The sequence below is a fragment of the Phycodurus eques genome, chromosome 19, assembly GCF_024500275.1.
Source record: "Phycodurus eques isolate BA_2022a chromosome 19, UOR_Pequ_1.1, whole genome shotgun sequence".
Taxonomy (NCBI): Eukaryota; Metazoa; Chordata; class Actinopteri; order Syngnathiformes; family Syngnathidae; genus Phycodurus; species Phycodurus eques.
Window position 1 is genome coordinate 13,502,447 of NC_084543.1, and position 6,000 is coordinate 13,508,446.

Genomic DNA, 6,000 nt, shown 5'->3' on the forward strand with positions numbered 1-6,000 from the left:
GGTGGGTTTTTCTCTAAGTACTCCAGCTTCCTCAACCACCTCCCCCTAGTTGAGAAATGGCATGTTGGTTTTCTTGAATAATCTAAATTCCCCAAAGGTGTGAATGTGAGTGTGAATGGCTGTCAGCTGGCATAGGCTCCAGCATACAAGTGACCCTAGAGAGACTATGCAGTATAGAAAATGGATGGATAAAACTGCTCAGAGTGCGACATAAGATAGCCAGTGCAGTGACATTTTACCTATATTTACTTAATATGAATACTATATGTTCGACATCATATCATCAATGACAAACATTTATATTACCCAGTGGGATGGGAGGTGGGTCTAAAGCCCACCAAAACCTGTTTGGATGCTCACTCTGAGTTGAATAATTTCGTCCATTAATGCATCTGTATTCTACATTATTTTCACAATTTGAAAAAGTTCCCAGGTCCCACATTAGAGAGTCAAAATACACAAAGGATAAAGAATTAGAACACACTGAGTATTCACTCATCACGCTCTGATTCAAATCCCGCCGCTTTGGCAGACGGTTCTGTCAAGTGCAAATGCCGATTTCGACTTTTGTTATAATGACGGCGGGGTTGCAAAGGAATGCCGCTTGTGCTAAGCCCTTGCTGCTAATTTCACCATAGTGTGCTTGCGTGTATACGGCGCCAGACTTCCTAGCAGCTCTAGGAAGCCTTGTTGGCAATTCAGTGTCAGGCTAGTTATTATGAAAATTAGCCCAACTTTATGTAACAGTTGGGTGGAAGTGCAGAGTAACTCGCTCACAGACAGATTAGCTTGGTTGTTTGTCTTCGATGAATGTTTATTGTACGTGTAATTTCAGTTCACCTAAATACGTAGTACCAGACTTTACCTTTTGCTCTTTTAAGACCCAATTTTTGACTGACACTCATTTCTGCAGTGAGACAAAGTGAACATGTACCCTCAACTGTTCATCATGGAGTGATAAACAACCGTCAGTGATTGAACCCCCCCCCCCTTGTCGGCACACTGAGAAATGCCCCTGCCATCTCATGAGTCTTTCATTACGATGCCTTTGCACATTGGGGAAAATATGCACCTCTCTGGCCTATGCTGCCGTGTGGGTGATAACTAAGACATTTGGTTGACACTGTTGGAACAGGACAGTGGCACAAATGAAAATGGGAGTAGTGGTGGATGTGTGGTAATGAAGGAGAGACATCAGTGGAAAGGGCGCGTGTCCAGATGCGTGCAATCTCAAGTTAACAGGTGTCCAATGAACAAGCAGACAGACGGCCAGTGGCTGTGAGTCGTTCTTTCTATTTTCTGCCCCCTGCTATTTAAGCCAGACTCAATTGCTAAATGTGCGTCAGGGACAAGGAGGACAACCACTAACCTAAGCCTCTCAAACTCCACATGCTCCTTAACTGTTTTGGAAAGGAGAGGAGGATAAACACGTATTAAAGCAGACTAACACTCGTGTGAGCATGCTACCATGAAATAGATCTCAACATACTTTTCCAAGGTTCAAAACTGAGGGCTACAGGGTTGTGGTTTCATGAACCAAATACAGTAGATGAGTCAACTTTAGCCAGACATACATTGCCCCTCTCACAACAAAAAAGTCATTTCAAAAAGTTAAGTTCATAAGATGGAACAATCAGAGTAGTATGACGAATAGTACAACAGTTGCAAACAAACAAACAAAAAAGCTAATGAGCAGGAGAAATTTACAAAATGCTCCCTGAAAGGTAAAGAACCACACTTAGACACAAATGAAACGCTTCATAACACTGCAATCTATGTCTACAAAAACAGTTATTTTTTGATTTAGTTAAAAGTTACAAAAGTTGAAAGAAAAATAGACCTATTAGTGTTGTATTTTGATTTTCTTTTTATTTGGCCATTCTCGTGAGCTTCGATGTATACGTATCAGTTAAAACGAAAGTTGATTGTCTTTCAGCAAATCAAAAGACAGCAATCACCAAACCACGTGAATAAAATAGTAGACGTTTTAAAGGGGCCATATTTTACCAAAACAACTTTTTCTAGTATTTGGATTATAACATTGGCTCTATGGGTCCTAAGTAAACATGTGGAATATTAAATAAAATTTGCCACACATTCCTGAGTTTCAGATGTTTTTCTGCCGAGAGGCCCTGAAATTAGGTCACTCGGATTTCTAGAGCTTATCTACGTCGATCCAGCGCTGGCAACATAAACGCATTCGCTCTCACAAGTGGGTCTTCTACAGGGAGGCAACCAATCAGAGGGAAGGGGGGCGGTCTTAGCTAAATATGGATAAAGCGCATACAAAACTGTATCCAACAGAAGTAGCTTATACGGAGTTCATGTTAGCGAGTCACTCTATAGAGGTCTAAATAGTCAAAATATGGGACCTTTAAAGTCCAGGCTTCTTCCAGCACTAAGATATCGTGATGATCAAGATCAAACAATTCCAACATGAAGGTTTTGTCATGTGGTCAAAATAATGCACGGCTTGTTTTGTTACCATGGAGCTGAAACCTCATGGACTAAAACAACAACATCCTCCAGCAGTGTTATAATCAACAGTTTAAATATATTTGGCAGCAATGAAAAGTTAGAACTCACACTCACGTGTGCTTGTTTGCTCACGCATGTTTTGGATTTTGGTGATGACACAAACAGGATACAGTGACAAGTGTCAGGTTCTACAATACCGAAGCACAAGACACCACTAAGCTATTTTAAGGATTATATTAGTGCACGTCTACCCGAGCCGGCCTTACTGTTCCATGATTCTGTTCCAGCTCCAGTGTATTCTATTCTTAGTGCTGTACTACGGGATAATATTTTCCCAAACAAACAATCTGCATCGTCAAGGGCTGAGTCAATTTAACAAAAGGCCTTAGTTTTTAAAGGTGCAAAAGGGAAATAGTCCAAATACGCCTATGATCATCTTTCTCTGATTTTAGTTAGATAATAATGAACCTCCTAACAAACTAGCACTTCTTCAACACTGCGCAATGGTCACAATTGGACTGGTTGGGGGGGGCATTAAATTACATTACTGTGCCCCTGGCAGCACTGGAGCTTTGCACGGCACTACTTACAATTGTGAGGTGTCGTTTACTTTTAAACCACTGATGTGACTACAAACTGACAAAGGTTTTCAACAACGCAATTCAACTCAAATTTACTGAGAGAAAAAAAAGGGAAAATACAATTACATGTTTAACATTAGCAAAATTATGACCCCAAATCTACCCAAATTATGGGTCATTTTGATTACTGTACTTTCTACTGCAAAAAAAAACAAAACATTGTCAGCTCTGAACAGCACTGCTTTGAATGTTAACACAAAAAATCAGGTGTGCAGGCTGGTCCACCAATATATTATCATTGACCACTAAAGTTGGTGATATAGCCAGTGTTTTTGTATAATGAAACAAAATAATGTAGCAGTTGCTTCCCGGATTTATCAACACATACCCAGCACTTTGTTTTAATGCTGATTTATATGCATGTCTCCACGTAATGATTTTCATGCACACCACAAAAGCATGAGGTTACATTGCTGTGACACAAATCAATGCTCTCACACTGATAATTGTGTTTTGCGTAAAGGACTCCTTGTAGATATTAATGTGCAGATTGTGTTTGGAGTGTCACGTTCCAGATTAAGATATGGTGTGTCTAGAAGAGTCGATCAGTTACACAATTATTGGCCCCTGCCTGTGGTCCAATGCAGTTACTGTACATGATCCAACATATGGTCGACATTATCACAAAACCTTTTATTCTCTGCAATGCATGACTTCCTTCAAGCACATTTATGTCTTTATAATCTCATTACATTTCAAGGTTATATAGTACACATTACATACTTCTCATAGTAGTAGTATTTTTTTTTTTTTTCATAATGTGTGGTCCTAATACAACACATCACTAATCGTTTCTTGTTTCTACAGGGACTACATAGTCTTTAAATGTTCTACTAATGCATATACTGTAAGTGTCATGTGTTTTTGTCCTTACAGATCTGACAGAACTGTGCTGAATGATGAAAAGGACCAAACAACCACATGGAAATGGGACACGGATGAACCCTTCATATCTACGAAATGAACAGAATAAGTGGAAACATGACAAATGTGTGCACACCAACACATGTTATAATAGACGCTCGTGAGATAAAGCTTTTAGAAACTGTGTACTGAACAAACAATGCGTATTCATACATGTGTACCCATTTGTATTTTCCATGAATGAAACATAGGAATGACCTTCATGCTGACTAAGTATACCATCTGTGCTCCTTGTTTTGCAATATGTGAGTCGGCATGGTCAAATATGTAATATATGTGCCAAAAATTGTGTTTAGGTTATTGAAGCTAATTCAGAGCATATAATAGATGCCGTGTTTGTGTGGATTATCTTTTTCTGTCTAAAAATGCATGGTTATGAAACAAGTGTAGCAGGGTTCAGATGTCACCACCTTAGCATCAATCATAAATGCAGTAATCCATAATTAAGTATTCCGACCTCGATTAATTGAAAAGACATGCTCGGAAAGATACAAAGATGCATGAAAGCCACATTGAAAAGGAAAAAATGGCAACATTCCAAGAAAATGGTCAAAATGTAACAAGAATGCGAAGAAACCAATTTGGAAGACGTTCACAAATGTTTAATCTGCGCACCACCTGTGCTACAACACACATTTTGCTTTTTGTCTTCCTCTTTGGATTTTCTGTTCAAAGTCCAAATGTTTTGCAGTTTTTGTATTTTTATTTGTCAAAAAAGCACACTGCATACTCTTGATCAACTGTGTTGTTGTGCGTACCTGTATTGTAAAACACAAAATGCCTTTTAATTCCAAGTGAATGTCAATCTTCGACCTGAAAAAAAGAAAACATTAAAACTTAAGTTTAACATTAAGCTTGTTTTTTAAACACCTCATTAAAATTGGAACTCATTTGATTAAGAACTGACTAATGTTATTAGATTATGAAATTATTTTTGAAGCACAATGTAATTTTGGTTTTAGAGATTTGTCTCGTAGTATTGTGGCTTGATTTTAATAATGCATTATTTTTCTTGTAAAATTCTGACTTTATTGTTTTCGGTGTGGCCCAAATATTTCTTTGTAGAAATTAAACGTTTTTTTTTGTTTTTTTTTTAATTATACGGTACTGTGTCACTTTGACATAAAACTCTCAACCTAACACCAAAATAATTTCAGCATCATTGAGATTTAAAGGAGACATATAATGCATTTTTTAAAAATTTTTTTACATAGTTCCTAGCTGTCTTAAGAACATATTTGTGGCATGCCTTTTTCAAAATACCAAAAGGATCAAGAATTAAATACAGGTTTTTTTTTTTTTTTTTTATTCATGCCATGGTGAAATTGGCTCATTTTAGAGGATCTTTTCGAGATCTGTCTCATGCACTGTCCTCAACCCGCCCCGCATACTGTGTACTGCTGCATTCATTAGATTGATAACCAGTGGGCTGGAAGACCTCGCCAGCATATTAAAAGATTAAAATATGTCATTGCGCATTTGCGCACCAAGCATTTTGCATTTTCATGTTTTATTTTGTGGAGAGCTGGGTGTTTTCATTAAGGTAATTACCACCACTATTCTACAACAGTAGGATAAAGTGCAGAACAGCACACTCACAGACATTAACAAGTCAAATCAGAAAAATCTAAAAAAAAACCTAAAACAGATACAATAATTTCACTCTGTCTAATATATATATATTTTTTTCAGTTTTCTCATAACTGGTCACTGTATGTTACACTACTCTTACTGTGTACTACCTTACACTGCATGGTGCTGTATACTGTATACTTAATTTCAACAAATTTGTGTCTTGGTAAAATTCTGTACCGTAATCTGCAAAAAAATTAACGCTTCAGTTGAGTTTAGCTCTGCTGATTTTTAAAGCTGCTAAAATATAACAATAGGTTAGGTTTAAATGAAGTGTTCGTTGCATATCCTAGAATATTATGCGCTAATATAGTTGGCTTCTGTT

At 37.5% G+C, this 6,000-nt stretch overlaps 1 protein-coding gene across 1 annotated transcript in view; it reads left to right on the plus strand.

Moving 5' to 3' along the window:
* LOC133417940 (urotensin-2 receptor) overlaps positions 1-5,085 on the plus strand; it is a 35,924-nt gene extending 30,839 nt beyond the window's left edge. Inside the window, exon 4 of the mRNA XM_061706192.1 lies at positions 3,996-5,085. The gene's annotated coding sequence lies outside the window, so the exon portion shown is untranslated. The remainder of the gene's footprint in view (positions 1-3,995) is intronic.
* The last annotated feature ends 915 nt before the right edge of the window (positions 5,086-6,000 follow it).